Source organism: Pituophis catenifer, unplaced genomic scaffold (assembly GCF_029215685.1).
Source record: "Pituophis catenifer annectens isolate HBS135680 unplaced genomic scaffold, rPitCat1.0.hap2 SCAF_7, whole genome shotgun sequence".
Classification (NCBI taxonomy): domain Eukaryota; kingdom Metazoa; phylum Chordata; class Lepidosauria; order Squamata; family Colubridae; genus Pituophis; species Pituophis catenifer.
In genome coordinates, this window is record NW_027256887.1 from 86,274,777 (window position 1) to 86,293,852 (window position 19,076).

The following is a 19,076-nucleotide window of genomic DNA, read 5'->3' on the forward strand; positions in this document are numbered from 1 at the left end:
CGGAAGGGACCTCAGAGGTCATCTACACCAACCCCTCCGCTCAAGGCAGGAAACCGATTTACGAGCACAATGGAGCCCGAACTTTCTGTTGCTAAGTGAGACATTTGTTGAGGGACTTATGCCCTGTTTTATGATCTTTCTTATCACAGTTGTTAAGTGAATCACTGCAGTTATTAATAACACCGTTCTTAAGTGAATCTGGCTTCCCCGTTGATTTTTGCTGGTCAGAAGGTGATTGCATGACTCAGGGACGCTGCAACCGTCATCGATGTGAGTCAGTTTGCCAAGCGTCTAGAATTTTGACCTCGTGACTGTGGGGAGGGCGCAATGGTCGTATGTGTGAAAAATGGTCAAAAGTCACTTTTTTCAGGGGCATTGTAACTTTGAACCAGTGGTGGGTTTCAAAAATTTTTACTACCGGTTCTGTGGGTGTGGCTTGGTGGGCATGGCATGGCTTGGTGGGTGTGGCTTGGCAAGGGAAGGATACTGTAAAATCTCCATTCCCACCCCACTCCAGGGGAAAGATACTGTAAAATCTCCATTCCCTTCTCACTCCAGGGGAAGGATATTGCAAAATCTTCATTTCCTCCCAATCAGCTGGGACTTGGGAGGCAGAGAATAGATGGGGGCGGGGCCAGTCAGATTTTTTACTACGGGTTCTCCGAACTACTTAAAATTTCCGCTACCGGTTCTCCAGAACTGGTCAGAACCTGCTGCAACCCACCTCTGCTTTGAACGCTTTGACACTAAACAAATGTCAAGGACTACCTGTACCATCCTGGTCTACCAGTTGTTGGATCAAATGGCAGCCTTTGCAGGGATCCGGCTGTGTTTTGCCCTCTGCATCCATTTTGAAAGCAGCAATAGGCCAAATCCTGAGTATTTGAGGGCTGCCACAAAGAGGAAGAGGTCAACCTCTTCTCTAAAGCACCTGAAGGCAGGACAAGAAGCAACAGATAGAAACTACTCAAGGAGAGAAGCAAGCTGGTACTAAGGAGGAATTTCCTAACAGTGAGAACAATTAATCAGTGGAATGACTTCATTCCAGAAGTTGTGGTTCATCACTGGAAAATTGTCAGCATCCTAGCCTAACGGATAAACCATCCATCCATAGGCACATAGAGAAAAACCACATTTACACACAATTTAAAGGAGAGAAAAGAAAGAAAGAAAGAAAGAAAGAAAGAAAGAGGGAGAGGGAAAGAAAAAGAAAGAAAGAAAGAAAGAAAGAAAGAGGGAGAGGAAGAGGGAAAGAAAGAAAGAAAGAAAGAAAGAGGGAGGAAGGGAGACGAAAGGAAGGGGAGAGGGAGGAAGGAAGGAAAAGAAAGAAAGAAAGAGAAAGAAAGAAAGAAAGAAAGAAAGAAAGAAAGAAAGAAAGAAAGAAAGAAAGAAAGAAACGAACGAAGGAAGGAAGGAAGGAAAAGAAAGAAAGAGGGAGGGAGGAAGAGGAAAGAAAGAAGGGAAGGAAGGAAAAGAAAGAAAGAAAGAGAAATAAAGAAAGGAAGGAAGGAAGGAAGAAAGAAAAAGAAAGAAAGAGGGAGAGGGAAAGAAAGAAAGAAAGAGAAATAAAGGAAGGAAGGAAGGAAAAGAAAGAAAGAAGGAGGGAGGGAGAGGAAAGAAAGAAGGGAAGGAAGGAAGGAAAGGAAAGAAAGAAAGAGAAATAAAGGAAGGAAGGAAGAAAAAGAAAGAAAGAGGGAGAGGGAAAGAAAGAAAGAAAGAAAGAGGGAGGGAGGGAGAGGAAAGGAAGGGAGGAAGGAAGGAAGGAAAAGAAAGAAAGAAAGAGGGAGAGGGAAAGAAAGAAAGAAAGAGAAATAAAGGAAGGAAGGAAGGAAAAGAAAGAAAGAAAGAGGGAGGGAGGGAGAGGAAAGAAAGAAGGGAAGGAAGGAAGGAAAGAAAAGAAAGAAAGAAAGAGAAATAAAGGAAGGAAGGAAGGAAGGAAGGAAAAGAAAGAAAGAAAGAAAGAGGGAGAGGGAAAGAAAGAAAGAAAGAAAGAAAGAAAGAAAGAAAGAAAGAAAGAAAGAAAGAAAGAAAGAAAGAAAGAAAAAGTTGTGGGTGCCTCATCACTGGAGGCTTTAAGAAGAGACTGGACAGCCACTATCTGGAATGGTACATGGTCTCCTGCTTGAGCATGGGGTTAGACTAGAGGACCTCCAAGGTCCCTTCCAGCTCGATTCTGATCCTTGATTCATTGATTGAACAGTTGGAACACAGATAGTAGCTGTGGTGGTGTATAAAAAAAATCTGTCCAGCTGCACCCTTCGCAGGGAAGGTTTGCAAATATTGGCCAGCATTTGGGTGCTCTGGGATGAATAGATCCGCTTCTCCTTTTCATGAAACCCTTTGATATTTGAATGCGGTCCTTTTTCCTATTCCCATAAAGCAGGGATGGGAAACCTTGGCCCTTTTATGACTTGGGGACTTCAACTCCCAGAATTCTCAGCAGGATGGCTGGCTCAGGAATTCTGGGAGTTGAAGTCCCCAAGTCATAAAAGGGCCAAGGTCCCTTCCCCACCCTTGCCATAAAGGAACAGAGGTCTTTTGATCGCTACAAAACTGCTTTGGAAGGACTGCATTCTGCAAGGAATCTGGGCATGTGCACAGGAGTTGTTTGCAACATGAACCGTGGTGGCGCAGTGGTCAGAGTGCAGTACTGCAGGCTATTTCTGCTGACTGCCTGCAATTTGGCAGTTCAAATCTCACCAGGCTCAAGGTTGACTCAGCCTTCCAAGGTGGGTAAAATGAGGACCCAGATTGTGAGGGGTGATAGGCTGACTCTGTAAACCGCTTAGAGAGGGCTGGAAAGTACTGTGAAGCGGTATATAAGTCTAAGGGCTATTTGGGGTAATGGTTAAGAGGCTGGCCTAGAAACTAGGAGAGGTGAATTCTAGTCCTGCTTTAGGCATGCAACCTGGGTGGGTGACCTTGGGCCAATCACCAGGAGATGGAGAGTTCTAGTTCAATCTTAGGCATGAAAGCTGACCGGGTTAAAAATAAAATTATATAGGTGGGATAAAAATAGAAAGGAAGGAAGGAAGGAAGGAAGGAAGGAAGGAAGGAAGGAAGGGAGGAAGGAAGGGAGGAAGGAAGGGAGGGAGGGAATACCAAGCAAGTAGGTAAGAAAGAAAAAAGGCATTTTACCTGAAACCTGAAATGCTGCACCAATGTTGTTTGTTTTTTTTACAACTTAAGCTACCATTAAAAATAATTAGGAGGTGAGCAAGGCTGGTTATTTTTATTTCAGTCTGTGATGCCAGCTGGGACTGGGCAATGGCAAAACCATCTGAACAAACAGACACACCAAAAACGTAGGATTTAGGATTTTTTTTCCAATGAGAATTTCAGATTTTGCTTAATTTTAATTTTAGCTTCCCAACGATTCTATGGGGTAGGCTAGATTGAGAGAATAACTAGCTAGCTGGATAATCTTCCTTCCTTCCTTCCTTCATCCCACCATCCCTTCCTTCCCTTTCTCCTCCTTGTGCTTCTCCTTCCTTCTCTCCTTCTCCTTCTTTCTTTCTCTTTCACCGAGCCTCCTTCCTTCCTTCCTTCCTTCCTTCCTTCCTTCTCCTTCCTTCTTTCTCCTTCTCCAAACCCCCTTCCTTCCTTCCTCCCTCCCTCCCTCTTCCCTTCCTTCCTCTTCCCTTCCTTCCTTCCTCTTCCTCTTCCCTTCCTTCCTCTCTTCCCTTCCTTCCTCTTCCTTTTTCCTTCCTTCCTCTTCCTCTTCCTTTCTTCCCTTCTTCCCTTCCTCCCTTCCTTCCCTTTCTCCTCTTTGTCTTTCTCCTTCCTTCTCTCCTTCTCCTTTCTTCTTTCTCCTTCACCGAGCCCCCTTCCTTCCTTCCTTCTCCTTCCTTCTTTCTCCTTCTCCGAACCCCCTTCCTTCCTCTTCCCTTCCTTCCTCTCTTTTCTTCCTTTCTTCCTCTTTCCTTCCTTCCTCTCCTCTTTCCTTCCTTCCTCTTTCTCTTCCCTTCCTTCCTCCCTTCCTCCCTTCGTCCCTTCCTCCCCTTTCTCCTCTTTGTCCTTCTCCTTCCTTCTTTCTCCTTCACCAAGCCCCCTTCCTTCCTTTCTTCTCCTTCTTTCTCCTTCTCCGAACCCCCTTCCTTCCTCCCTCTTTCCTTTCTTCCTCTTCCCTTCCTTCCTTCCTTCCTCTTCCTCTTTTTCCTCTCTTCCCTTCCTTCCTCTCTTCCCTTCCTTCCTCTTCCTTTTCCTCTTCCCTTCCTTCCTCCCTTCCTTCCATCTTTTCCTTTCTCCTCTTTGTCCTTCTCCTTCTTTCTCTCCTCCTTTCTTCTTTCTCCTTCACCAAGACCCCTTCCTTCCTTCTCCTTCTTTCTCCTTCTCCGAACCCCCTCCTACCTCTTCCTCTTCCCTTCCTTCCTCTTCCTCTTTCCTTCCTTCCTCTTCCTTTCCTTCCTCCCTTCCTCCCATCCTCCCTTCCTCCCCTTTCTCCTCTTTGTCCTTCTCCTTCCTTCTTTCTCCTTCACCAAGCCCCCTTCCTTCCTTTCTTCTCCTTCTTTCTCCTTCTCTGAACCCCTTTCCTTCCTCTTCCTCTTCCTCTTTCCATCCTTTCTCTTCCTCTTCCTCTTTCCTTCCTTCCTCCCATCCTCCCTTCCTTCCCTTTCTCCTCTTTGTCCTTCTCCGAACCCCCTCCTACCTCTTCCTCCCTTCCTCCCATCCTCCCTTCCTCCCCTTTCTCCTCTTTGTCCTTCTCCTTCCTTCTTTCTCCTTCACCAAGACCCCTTCCTTCCTTCCTTCTCCTTCCTTCTCCTTCTTTTTCCTTCTCCGAACCCCCTTCCTACCTCTTCCTCTTTCCTTCCTTCCTCTTCCTCTTCCTCTTCCCTTCCTTCCTCCCTTCCTTCCCTTTCTCCTCTTTATCCTTCTCCTTCCTTCCTTCTCCTTCTTTCTCCTTCTCCGAACCCCTTTCCTTCCTCTTCCTCTTCCTCTTCCCTTCCTTCCCCCCTTCCTCCCTTCCTCCCTTCGGGGGCCAGCCGGGATCACCATCCGCTCCTCTGCAGCGCCGTCCCTGCCAGCGGAGGCGGCGACAGGAGCGAGAGGTTGCGGCGGGCGCGGGGGCGAGCGGCTGGGTTGGGTGACGGAGAGCAGCAGCTGCCGCCGCCGCCGCCGCAAGAGGAGCCGCTGGGACTCGCTTGACCTAGGAGGAGCGGGCGAGGAGCAGAGCAGCTCGGCCGGGCAAAGGAGGAGGTAAGCGGGCAGAGCAGGACGGGGAAGTCCAGAGAACCCACCGAGCCAGGATGCTGCAAGCGCCCAGCATGGAAACTCTCGCTTAGCGCTTTTCCACTCCGCGAGTCGGAGCCGCCGCTTGCTAAGGCTGCGCTGGTGGGCAGTTTCCCTTCCCCGACCTTACTCTGTCCTCCCTCCAAGCAAAGAAAAGCCAGAGGAGCAAAGCTTGGCGCTGGGGATCGGGAAGAACCATCTCTCCCCCCTGCAAACCAGGTTAGAATTAACCTGGAATTAAGGTTACTTCTTTAGTAACTTCTTTGGAATTAAGGTTTCCTTCTTTAGCCTGGATCTGATCCAGTCCTGGATGGCTTGAAGCCCAGAGAAAAAGTTGCCAGCTTTTAAATCAGGGGTCCTTGGTGCCCTCTGAACTTGGTGGTTTTTCTAGCAGCCCTTTGGTGACCCAGTTAGGTGATATCATCAGTGCTGGTAGGGAAGTGGAGTTTCTTCTCAGTTTATATTCTTCTTTTTTTTTTTTAATTTTTAAAAACAACCTTTATTTTTTTTAATATTTGATTATTAAATAAATTAAATTAAATTAATAAATTAAATTTGATTATTAAATACAAAAAGATAAACTATCACATCAGCCACATACATTGTAAAATATGAAATAAAGAAAGAGAAAAGAACAGCAAGAAAGAGAAACAAGAAAAAAGGGAATGATGAAGCACCCACGATTTCTGGTGGTAGGCTGTTCCACTGGTTAATTGTCCTCGCTGTTGGGAAGTTTCTCCTTCATTTCAGGTTGCTTCTCTCCTTGATTCGTTTCCATCTGTTGTTTCATATCTTGCCTTCTGGTGCTTTGCAAAATAAGTTGACCCCCCCCTCCTCTTTGTAGCAGCCCCTCAAATACTGGGATATTGCTATTATGTCCCCCACTTAGTCCTTCTTTTATCTAAAGTGGCCCTACCCAAATCTTGCAACCGTTCTTCATATGTTTTAGCCTCCAGGCCTTTTAATCATCTTAGTCGCTCTTTTCTTTTTAATGGCTTTCCTCTCTTGGGGGTATGCTTTACTTCTTCATTATTGGTCTGATATTAATCTTGGAGTTAAATCTGCGTCGTTCACCTGGGTGGTGATTGCTGGTGGGGAAATATTTTGGCCTTTTCGGATCCTTTTTGGCTTGTTGATTGCCTCTTTTGCATAATATATAGATATCGTTTATGTCTAACGTGTCTATTGATAGCTAATTCGTCAGAGTGCCAAGGCTTCTAGAAATCCCCAAGTGTTTTTAGACTTGGCTTGGTCTAGGATGGTCACAGTTTCCCAGCTGAAAACTATGGTGTGTTGTGAAATTAAACGAGTTTTCATCCTGTTTTCTGATCGCTAGTTGGTGTTCGTGGATGCGTTCTTCTTCTTCTTTTTTTTTAATTTGATTTATATGCCGCCCTTCTCCGGAGACTCAGAGCAGCTTACAATACGTTAAGCAATAGCCTTCATACTTTTGTATATTTATACAAAGTCAGTTTATTGCCCCCACAAACTGGGTCCTCAATTTACCTACCTTAGAAAGGATGGAAGGCTGAGTCAACCTTGAGCCTGGCAAGATTCGAACTTACTTTAATTGCAGACAGCTGGTGTTAAATTACAGTGTCTTGTCTGCAGAGCTATCCAGGCTCAATTCTACCAGCTTTTAAATCCGTCTGGGCTATTGTGCTTTTCGTCAGAGATGATTTCTTGAATTCTATCCATTTATTAGCTACCTCAAGCACGGAAGCTACTGTTTTTTGGTGTTCCAGGAAGTTGGCAACCTTCCTTGGATGATGTTCCAGGCTGGGAAATTTTGTCAGGATCCTCGCTGTAAGAGAGAAAGGAGTTTTTGGGGCGAGATGAAGGAAATGAGGCCCATTCTTGATCATCTTTGGTTATAAATGTCGATTCACAAGAAATGAATGGACGGGAGCCCCTTGTTATTTTAATGGCTGGTGGAGAGTTTAAAAATCTTTACTGATCTCTTTTATGGTCCCTTACTGATCTCCTTAATGGTGTTGGAAGAGTTATCCTTCTGGGTTTAGCTCCAAGTGGGGAAAAAGACACTGGAAACATGGAGACTGCTTAGAAAGATGGTTTAATGGTGGACAGGATCACATGGTTTGAGTTCCTGAACAGAAAAGTGGGGGAGATGCTGAGAGTCCCTGGGTTTTATGCCCTCTCTGAGCTTTGAACTTCCTGGGTCCCAGAAAGAGTATTCTGATTGGTTGTCAGACTCCCAGGGAGTGGGGGTCTTAGGTAGCCTTGCTGGCTGATGTAATCTTCCCAGGTGCCATGTGGTGAGTTTCTGTTGCTAGATGGGTCCTATTGTGTTGCAGATGATGGTCCATTGACAAAGGTGGGGGGAATGAGTGAGTGACAAAGGGGGGGGGAGTGACAAAGGGGGTGGGGAGGCAGGAAGCTGCTTTTTCTTTAAAACATTTTTCTCCATTTCTCATCCAGGGAAATATATTCTGCCTTTTTAATATTTCCTAAAATATTTCATTCTTCTAGGAAAGGGGTGGGTGCTAACTTCCTACAATGGTCTCCTGCTTTAGCAGAGGGTTGGACTAGAAGACCTCCAAGGGCCCTTTACAGCTCTGTTACGATCAGGGGTGAAATGCTCCCGGTTCGGACCAGATCGCCCGATCCGATAGCGATGGAGACGGGTGGTTCGGAGAACCAGTAGCAAAAATCCCTGCCCCCCCCCCCCCGCCCCCCATGCCCAGCTGAGCTGCACAATCTTCAGAGGCTTTTTTCTTTAATTTTTAAAAGCATTTTTTCTTCAACCTCCTTTTTTTTCTTTTAAATGCCTCTGATGATCCAAGCTGAGTTTCCTAATCAGTAGAGTCTTTTTTTTCTTTTAAATGCCTCTGACGATCCAAGCTGAGTTGCCTAATCAGTAGAGTCTTTTTTTTTCTTTTAAATGCCTCTGACGATCCCAGCTGAGTTGCCTGATCGGCAGAGGCTTTTTTTCTTTTAAATGCCTCTGACGATCCAAGCTGAGTTGCCTGATAGGCAGAGGCTTTTTTTCTTTTAAATGCCTCTGACGATCCAAGCTGAGTTGCCTGATCGGCAGAGGCTTTTTTTCTTTTAAATGCCTCTGACGATCCAAGCTGAGTTGCCTAATCAGTAGAGTCTTTTTTTTCTTTTAAATGCCTCTGACGATCCAAGCTGAGTTGCCTGATCGGCAGAGGCTTTTTTTCTTTTAAATGCCTCTGACGATCCAAGCTGAGTTGCCTGATCGGCAGAGGCTTTTTTTCTTTTAAATGCCTCTGACGATCCAAGCTGAGTTGCCTGATAGGCAGAGGCTTTTTTTCTTTTAAATGCCTCTGACGATCCAAGCTGAGTTGCCTGATCGTCAGAGGCTTTTAAAAGAAAAAAAGCCTCTGCCGATCAGGCAACTCAGCTGGGATCGTCAGAGCCTTTTGAAAGCATTTTTTACAACCTCTTCGCCAAAAAGGTTGTAGAAAAAATGGTTTTAAAAGTAAAAAAAAAAAATGGCCACGCCCACCCAGTCACATTATACCCCCCACCCCCAAGCCACAGAACCGGTAGTAACAAATTTTAGATTTCACCACCGGTTACGATTGATTGAGAACGAAGAGATTAGCCATGGGGACAAATGCCAAGACCCCTGATCTAGGCTGAGTTTACCCATTAAAACTAGACTAGCCACGATTGAATTGCTCAGCTGGGGTATCGGCGCGATGTAAGTGAACATGCTGTGGTTTTCTTTTGCAATTTGTGTTGACCACACCATCACACTCACCCCTTACAGAGTGTGTGTCCTTGGGCCTCATGTGAACAACTCCGGTGTCCTGTTAACCTGGATCTCAGATGAAGCATGTGGTGACAGAGCTGTGAAATACCATTCGGTATTTATGGATGAATTTGGGTACCAAGTTCTGGTGGCCAATGTTTGTAGGATGTCAGGACTGGATTTTTGCAGGACTGCTGACACCCTAGTCTTTTTCCTACCCAATTAAATGAAGTAAAGCATATTTTCTTCCTTCTTTTAAGAGCTCTTGGGTGGTGGGGAGAGAGAGACCTCAACCGTTGCCCCCAGCAAAAAAATTCAGCTTGCTTCAACTTGCAATAAATCTGATTACTTCAACAGCTTTTGAGGGAAAAATAGAGGGATTTTTTTTTACTGTGTAGGAGAATATGATTATAGGCCGTCCTTCACTTAAGATCACAACTGAGCTCAACATTTCTGTTACTAAACAAGACAGTGAAGTGAATTTTGCTCCGTTTTATGACCTTTCTTCCACAGTTGTGTTAAGTGAATCGCCGCAGTTATTTCGTTAGTAACACGATTGTTAAGAGAATCTGGATTCCCCGTTGACTTCGCTTGTCAAAAGGACGCAACAGGGGATCACATGATCCCAGGAGACTGCAACCGTCGTAATTATGAGTCAGTTGCCATGTGTCTGAATATTGATCACGTGAGCATGGGAATGCTGCAACGGTCATAAGTGTGGAAAAAAAGGTCATAAGTCACTTGTTTCCAGTACTGTGGTAACTTCTAAACCAATGATTGTAAATTGAGGGCTACCTGTAGATTATTTTTTTAATGGTTCCTTATAGTTTTGTTTTTTTTAGTGCTTGGTTATTTATTTTTATTTTATTTATTTATTATTTAAATTTCTATACCGCCCTTCTCCTTTCGGACTCAGGGTGGTGAACAGCCAAAAATAAAACATTTGTACACAAAAGTTAAAATAGTTTTAAAATAATTAATTAAAGTTTGGCCCATAATTTATTTCTCCAAAGTTGCTCTTAGTCCTGTTTACACAGAGAGTGTAAACTGCACAAAGCAGGTTACGATTGAAGTGGCCTCAAAAATTTAAGTACGTGTGTAATAAATAATCCATCTGGTCGAACAAAGTTTTTCATTTGTGGCAGTTAAAGAAATCAGTTAAATTAGACTTGCAAATGTGTTTGGGGCATGTCGTTATACCCTGGTACAAATGAAAACAGATGGAAAAAAAGAGATGCATACAGCTTTACGATCAAAATTGAGCCCAAAATTTCTGCGGTTAAGTGAGACATTTTTAAAATGAGTCCCCCCCCCATTTGACGGCCTTTTCTTGCCACCGTTGCTAAGTTAATCACTGCAGTTAATAAGTTAGTAACCTGAGGATGGGGGGAGAGTTTTGAGGGGAACAGACAGAATCGTCCCTTTGAAATAATTCAGCGGCTGAATGATTTGTCAAAGTAGAAAAAGGCATTTTTCCGCTGTCGCAGAGCTCAGTACAAACCGTAACGGGTTAAAGTTACAAGAGAGTTGGTTTTAGCTGAGGTTTTAACTGAGGTAAAAAAATCTCGATTAAGCTGGCTTAAAGCTGGAATTTGGGAAATTTAGGGCCCTTCATCGCTGGGGGAGGGGAAAATTTTTCTTTAGAGTACGTATTTCCCCGTTGCAACAGGGAATCCATCTTTAGGAGCTGTGCAGGTGTGCAATTTTGCTAAAATATCACATAGGGTGGTACAAACCTGTTAGGCCTCTCTGTTAGATGTGTAGCCGTCAGACATTGCAACCGTATCAAATTTGGCCGATGGAAATCAAAATTAGAGAAACTGCCTATTGTTGGTGGTAGGGAAAAGATTTGATGGGTGTGGGAAGTGTGTTTTTGTTGAATCTGAGAGTGTGATGAGGCAGGCAGATGGCAAATGGAATACCATTAAAAATGGTATTCGTCAAATATGAGCGAGCCAATTTGGTCTATGCAGGGGTCAGCAACCTGCGGCTCTGGAGCCGCATGTGGCTCTTTTACCCCTCTGCTGTGGCTCCCTGTCACTCAAAATATGCGTCACAACCGCCAATGTGCGACACCCGCCGGCATGTGATTTATTGAGCTTTTCAACCCCCGGTAGACCAACCATGGATAAATCCAAGAAAAGAAAAGTTTCAGAAGAAAACAGAACGATTAATTCAACTACAGATGCTAGTTTTGTGGCTGCTCAAGAAATAGGTACCGGAAGGGTTTTGTGGCTCCCGGTGTTTTCTTTTCTGTGGGAAATGGGTCCAAATGGTTCTTTGAGTGTTTAAGGTTGCAGACCCCTGGTCTAGTGGCTAAGGCACCAACCTAGAAAGCAGGAGACTGTGAGTTCTAATCCTGCCTTAGGCATGAAAGCCAGCTGGGTGACTTTGGGCCAATCACCAGGAGATCTAGTGAATTCTGGGAGTTGAAGTTCAACCCATCTTAAAGCTGGTAAGATTGAGAAAAACTGCATTAAGGTAAATATTTAGTGTAATTTCATTCAGCAGGCCTGATTGGCTAGGATGTCACTCAATCCTAGTAGTCAATCCTTGAAGATTGACTACTACACAGGACTCTGCTTTGGGACCATTTAAGTTTGTTGTAGACAGGAGTCCCAATGACTGGGTTCCCACAATATATGGGAGAATAAACTACCCTATGCCATTTTAACCTAGTTAACCTGTTGTGTGAACCAAATCTCTAAGAAGGTTCATTGTCAAAAGAAATGGTTGATTTCCTAACTTTTGGGGACCATATTGCAGAATTTGATAGGTCTTCTAAGACATAGTATTTTTATTTTATGCTGTCTGCAGGTTTAGTAGTAATAGCAATAGTAAAATTTCATTCAAGGAGCATTTGATGTGTATAAACCATCTTGTAAATCGCAAGTCCCAGATAGATTGAGGGGAGTTGGGGTTTTTTTTCCCCTTTCCTTGTCTAGATTTTTGGCTTGCCTTCCAAAACTGCTTCCGTATTGCTCTGTGTCTAGTTGAAAATTCAATTTCGGTATAGGATATTGACTCATAAAGATTTTCAGTCAGTGAGACATTTTTTAAAAAATGGGAGAGGATATTGTAATATTGCAAGATTAGACCTTCTGATTCATCTGGATGGGGGTCTTGTCTGTTTTTGTGTCTTTGTGTAGTGTGTGTGTGTCTGTCCCCTTTGAAATGTTGATCAGGCTGGCATCTTTCTCTTCTGCTCATTAAGTCTTGTACAGTCTTGTGAATTGTGTGAGGCCCCGGTGCTGAAAAAAGAGATCGGCTGAGTCTGTGGAAGTGGTTTCACCAGGAAACGCCTTGTCAAAGTTCCAGGAAATTGAACTGTTTGAATAAAACAAGAGAGACAATTCTGGCAAGCAATGTGTTCTCTGGTTTTTGAAAAGTATAGGTGTAACTGATGGGGTTGTAAGAAACTGCTCAAAATACCAGCCAGTTCAGTAATTCTTTGTACCATTATTATTATCATCTTTTATTCATTAAACATGAAACACAGTCAACTGAACATTCAAAAATGCATCACAAATACCATTAACTGGTGCGAATGGTTGATACGGGTTGCTGCCAGCCTCCTGGGTATCAACCAAGTACCTTCTTAAGATGTACGATGTTCCGAGTAGCGCAGTTTTTTGCAGTTCCGCTGGTGTTATTGCAGGAAGCTGCAATTTGTTAATGTATCTTATAAAATTCTTGGACACGGTGCCAAGTGCCCCAATGACAATGAGTATCGCTGTTACATGTTTCATCCATAACGGTGTAGTTTCGATGGCCAGGTCGCGATATTTCATAATTTTTTCCAGTTCTTTTTCTTCGACTCGGGCATCTCCTGATACAGCGATATCAATAAACTGTGCACTTCGGCCCTCGGTAACCGTGATATCTTTATTATTATTATTATTATTAGTAGTAGTAGTATGTAAAATATCAAAATATAATTGACAAATATGTCAATATATTCCCTGCTAGGCAGGGTGGATTTGATTTAAATCGAGTTGATTTAAATCACAATTTAAATCATGATTTAAATCACTAGTAAAAAGGCTTGATTTAAATCAACTCAATTTAAATCATAATTTTTAAAGAGCAACTGTCATCTCTGCTACTCCTTTGACCCACTGTTGACTCACCGATAGTCCCAGTGTTGCATGCTACATAACTAAGCTCCATTTCATGCTGAATAAGCTAAATTATTTATGTATCTTAAATAGAAAACTATCTTACGATAGATTTTTACCCCAAAAGTTTTTTATTAAAATAAATTCGATAAAAATAAAAAAAATCCGATTTAAATCAAAAAAATCTGATTTAAATCAAAAAAATGTGATTTTTTTTTATTTTATTTTTTTTAAAAAAATCATTGATTTTTATCCACCCTGCTGCTACGTATGGAATCCAAACTGAAGCATCTATCAATAGAAGAGAATATTTGTAATAAAAAATCCCTTCCTTGTACCGCTACAAAGCCACTCCCCCAAATCCCAAAAGTATTTTTTTAAAAAGTAGATTTTCAAATGAATATCGTTTCAAAATAGATCCTTTAGAGAAATAGTTCTTAACCTTGAGAACTTTTAAGATGTCCGGATTTCTAGAATTGCCCAGCCAGCATGTTGAGAATTTCAGATATCAGGAAAATTCATTCTTGTGGGTCCATTCCAAAAAATAAAAAAAGTGAGATCAAATTTCACCTTCAAATGCAAATTAAATACGTTTCTCACACAGATTTCCCCTGGAAGATATTGGAGGTGTAAAAGTAGATTAAAAATGGATTGTGAAAGAAACTGGGTAGAATTACCTGCTTTATTTACTAAATGCATGCCTTGTTTTTTTAAAAAAAATAGTATTTTCTGTGATTAACCGGTCACATAATTTTGTGGGCTTTATTCTTTGAGACCACAGCTTGCCCCAAAGTCAGAGGTCTGCTCAAGAATTGGAGGGAAGGAGTGATAAGGTGAATAAAATTTAAACAGATAAAAATAGGCTGAAGAAAAATTGGAGGGGGAACTCTGCCTCACTACAACTATAGACCTGTTGTTCCCCTCATGAATAATTACTTAATATTATTTACTTCATTACTCATTATTATATGAACTTTAAGATGTGTGGACTTCAACTCCCAGGATTCCCCAGCCAGGAATTCTGGGAGTTGAAGTCCATACATCTTAAAGTTGCTAAGGTTGAAAAACCCTGAGCTGGGAGCTACAAAAGACATCTGTTTTTGTGCAAATTTGTTTAGATTATTCTCTTTTAATTAAATTTATTTCCAAACTTGTAAACTGTTACCCATTTAATGATTGAGGACTTTCAGTAACCAAAGCATGTTATGTGTAGTCCTCACCTTGCAATCGAAATTGAGGCCAAATTTACTGTTGCTAAGTGAAACACTTCTTAAGTGACCTCAAAGGTGCTTTTTTCAGGAGGCAACTAGACTTTCTGGTTTTTCTTTGACGACGTTTCGCTTCTCATCCAAGGAGCTTCTTCAGCTCTGAAACTTTGTTAATTTGTTAACTGACTTTTGCCCCATTTTATGACCTTTCTTACCACAGTTGTTAAGTGAATCACTGCAGTGAGTCACACAGGTTGTTAAGAGAATCTGGTTTACCGCATTGGCTTTGCTCATCAGAAGATCACAAAAAGGATCACGTGATCCTGGGACACTGCAACAATCCTAAATATGAGTCAGACATTTGTCAAATATCTGAATTTTGATCATGTGACCATGGGGATACTCCAAGGGTCATAAGTGTGAAAAACAGTCATAAGTCACTTTTTTCAGTGCTGTTGTAACTTTGAAAGGTCACTAAACGAACGGTTGTATGTCAAAGACTTGAAGCAAGTTGCAGACTGTTGTGGCCCGTCAGTGGCCTGTGCGGATTGTAGCTGACTCTAACAGCAAGGAGGCTGGTGTGGTGCTGCGCCAGCAGCCTGTGCAACTGGCACTCAAGTCGGACAGTGAGGAGGCTGGAGAAGATGTGGTGCCGGAGGCGGGGATTCAGCCAGGGCCTTCAGAACCTCCAGAGGCTCCTTTAAGTGAAGAGGACGAAGAGGAGGAGCCTCTTCTCAATGCACGGGCACGCAGAGCTGCCAAAAGGCAGGAGTGGCTCTTCAGGAGGAGGTCTCCTCAAGAGTAAGGCTTGGGGCTAATTGGCCACTCCATTTAAGGAGGAATGCCGACTGAAACAATTTGTAGGGAACAACTTTAGTTCACTCTACTTTGCGTCCGGATTCTCTGCAAATTGCTTCTGGGCTTTCTGCCAACCTTAGTAAGATTGTGATTACTTTATCTTTGGTTTCTTGTAGGCTGTTAAGAAAGTTTATTAACAGCCTTTGTTTTGAAAAAGACTGAGTTATTTTAGTACATTAAGTTTTGTACAAACTTTGTGTGTGCTGTATTCTTTGGGGTCCGTAGCTGGGACAGAACAGAGACGGATTCTTGCTCACTCACAAGCTGCCAGCAATTACTCCATCAATTAATACTTAAGGATTCCATGGGTACCTGCTTGAGCCGGGGGTTGGACTAGAAGACCTCCAAGGTCCCTTCCAACTCTTGTTATTCTGTTATTCTGCTTCCTCTTTGTTCTTAGTAATACTGAGATTTAGAGGATTTGTTTTTCTGCCTCCTAAACTGCTTGCATCAGCTACTTGCAAATCTGCATTAGCGACAAACTTCAAAGAGAGACCATTGAAAACGAAAGGGAGCGTATCTTGTTTTTTTTAAATTTGGAGGCTGCCCGACTCCCTTTTTAAAATATTTATTTTCCCTTTTCTTCTTTAACTTGGGTAGCTGGATAGCCATTTCCCCCTAATTCTAGAACAGGGATCTTCCCTATTTTAAAAAGAAGCGGGGAGATTCAGAAACTGAATTAGTTAAAGACTGTATGATTAAGTGGGCACAGAATTTTGAAGAACCAGTGATGCTGGAAACATGGGAAAAAATTTGGGTTCAGAATGTTAAATTTACACAGTCGCAGAACCTGAGAGAAAATTTTTATAAAATGTTTTATAGATGGCATTTAGATCCCAAAAAGTTGTCATGTATGTACCCTAATGTTCAGCCAAAATGTTGGAGATGTGAATGTTTGGATGCCACGTATTATCATGTTTGGTGGACCTGTAGGAAAGTTAAGGCTTTTTGGATAAAAATTTGGTGGGTCATGCAGAATGTTTTGAGGAAAAAAATTCAATTTTCTCCACAGTTGTTTTTATTGGGTATAGTTAAGGGTTTTACACGGGGTGAGATAAAACTGATATTGTATATGATAACAGCAGCAAGATTGTTGATAGGTAAATATTGGAAGAATGAAGCTTTACCCACTATCGAGGAATGGACTTTGAAGATGGCTAGTTTTGCTGAGATGGCGAAGATTTCAGCATATTTAAAAGACTGTTCACAAGAGACTTATGAATGGGAATGGAAAAGGTGGATAGAATATGTTCAGAACAAATACCAAACTAGAAAGTATCAAATAGCTTTTATTTGAAAATAATGTATTAGAAATATTTTAATGTATTAGAAATATTTTAATGTAAAGAGATAAAGAGGAAAAATTATACAGGGGGAGGGATGGGTTTAAGCTTGTTTACTAGTGTTATTAGTTATGAGTATATAATAGGGAAGTCTGGGGGGGGGAGGGTTAGGGAGGGTTAGGGAGGGTTTGGGGAGGGAGGTGGGGGGGTGAAAAAAGGGGTGAAAATCTAATTGTAAAACTTTTGCAATAAAAAAAAAAAAAAAGAAGCGGGGAGTGTGTTGGTGAGGTGTTTTTTTTTTTTTTTAAAGGTAGGAGATTATTAACGCAAAGTCACAAAAATGTTTCAGAAGAACCCGTGACTTTAAGGGCATAATGCTTGAGTTAGCTTTTCCTTTTGCACCAGCCCAAATTCCCATTGGAAGGAAAGCAGGATGGCTTGTTTACAATCCTGTGCTAAAACATACCAACATTATCCAGCCTTGTGGCTTCCAAATGTGTTGAATGCCATTCCATAATCCCCAGCCAAACACCAGCTGTGGATGATACCAAATTAGCAGACCCAGTCATCCAGTTTCATGGTTATATGTATGATTATAATGTAGGTGGGTACTATTTCAGATTGATGCTGACCTGTTCAGAGGGAGGGAGGGAGGGAGGGAGGGAGGGAGGGAGGGAGGGAGGGAAGGAAGGAAGGAAGGAAGGAAGGAAGGAAGGAAGGAAGGAAGGAAGGAAGGAAGGAGAGAAAGATAGAATGGAGAGGGAGGGAAGAAAGGAAGAAGACAGAGAAATAGTGGGAGGGAGGGAGGGAAGAAAGGAAAGTGAGAAGGAAGGAAGGAGGGAAGGAAGGAGAGGAAAGGGGAGGGAGGGAAGGAAGGAAAGAGAGGAAAAGAGGGAAGGAAGGAGAGGAAAGGGAGGGAGGGAAGAAAGGACAGAAAGGAAAAGGGAGGGAAAGAAGGAAAGAAAGATAGGGAATAGAGAGGGAGAGAAGAAAGGAAGAAGACAGAGAAAGGGGCTGAGAGGAGGGAGGGAGGAAACAAAGAGGGAGGGAGGGAAGATGGGAAGGAAGGGAGGAAGGAAGGAGAAAGAGGGAACAGAGGAAGGGATGGAAAGAAGGATGGAAGAAAGTAAGGAAGGAGAGAGGAAACAGAAAGAAGGAAAGAGAGAGAAAGAGGGAGAAAAAATGGAAGGAGAGGCCAAGGAAGGAAGGAGAGAGTGGGAGGAAGGCAGGGAAGGAAGAAGCTATCAAAACCCGAAAGTAGAAAGTGAGAAATAGAGAGGAAAGGAAGGAAAGATGAAGAATGGAGGAAGGAAGAGAGAGAAGTGAGAGAGACACAGAGAAAGGAAAAAAGAAAAGAGAAAAGCAAAAATGAAAAAGAAAGAGAGAGAGAGAGAGAGAGAGGAAAAACTGCAGGAGTATTTACTTTCTTGAATGAAGAGGTAGATTATAGAGTTTCAGTTTTGAAACTTGGCACAAGGCCAGAGCATCCCAGCAAGGCTGATCAGGCTTATAAAAAGACAAAGTCATACAAAGGGGGGGGGGCTGGAGGGAACCAGGATGCTCAGTCTGGAGAAGGGAACCTGGGAAGACGGAGCGTGGGTGCCTGAAAAGTTTCCGCATGAAGAACGAGAAGGCATTTCCTGGACTTTTGTGGCTTTTCCAAAGGGGCTGCCATAAAGGAAGAAAAGTCTGCCTCCCGCCCCCATTACAATCCACTTTCCCACGCCCACAAGAGAACTAGAATTCCCAAACAGAAGGCTAGGATTCCTCTTGACACCCACGCATTTAGTTATCCCAGCTTTTGAGATGCAGATCTTTCCACCCGGAAAGAATTGCAGCCGACACCAGCATTTCTCAAGCAATTTTAAGCCGGGTGGACGTCAACTCCCAGAATTCCCCAGCCGGCGTAGCTACTTCTATGTTTCGCAGTCAGTATGTCTATGGCGATTCTCAGTCCTCCAGGTCGTAGTTGTCGCAAAGATGCTTTTTTTCAAGAGGCAACTGGACTTTCTGGTTTTTCTTTGAAGACGTTTCGCTTCTCATCCAAGGAGCTTCTTCAGCGCTAACTGGATGATGGGGAATGGAAGGATTTATACCCCTTGCAGACAAGCCACTCCTTTGAAGACGACAAAGTCCATATTTTGGACAGAGAGGATCGCTGGTTTGACGGAGGGGGTTAAAGAGGCCATCTACCCTGCTTCCCCGAAAATAAGACCCAACCGGAAAATAAGTCCTAGCATCAGGGATGGGTTCTAAATTTTTTTACTACCAGTTCTGTGGGCGTGGCTTATTTTGTGGGCGTGGCTTGATGGTCATGTGACAATTCTTTAGGATTTAGCAGAGGTACTGGTCTACCAGGCTTTTCACTGCTTGCAGAGCTGTACTGATCTACCCATTTATTTTTGCAGGCACTGATCTATTCATGTATTTTTGCAGGCACTGATCTACTCATGTAGTTTTGCAGCCACTGGTCTACCCATGTATTTTTGCAGGCACTGGTCTACTCATTTGTTTGCTTTTAACACTGATCAGCTGTAGGGCGGCCCTTTGAAGCCCTGCGGCAAGAGTTTAAACAGTTTTTTCCCCTCTAGCCATCAGCTGGGACTCAGGAGGCAGCAATAGATTGGGGGTGGGGCCAAAT

At 43.0% G+C, this 19,076-nt stretch overlaps 1 protein-coding gene across 1 annotated transcript in view; it reads left to right on the forward strand.

Annotated features, from left to right (window-relative positions):
- Positions 1-5,251: 5,251 nt before the first annotated feature.
- Positions 5,252-19,076, forward strand: part of PRKCQ (protein kinase C theta) — a 61,127-nt gene continuing 47,302 nt past the window's right edge. The window contains exon 1 of the mRNA XM_070947975.1: positions 5,252-5,448. The gene's annotated coding sequence lies outside the window, so the exon portion shown is untranslated. The remainder of the gene's footprint in view (positions 5,449-19,076) is intronic.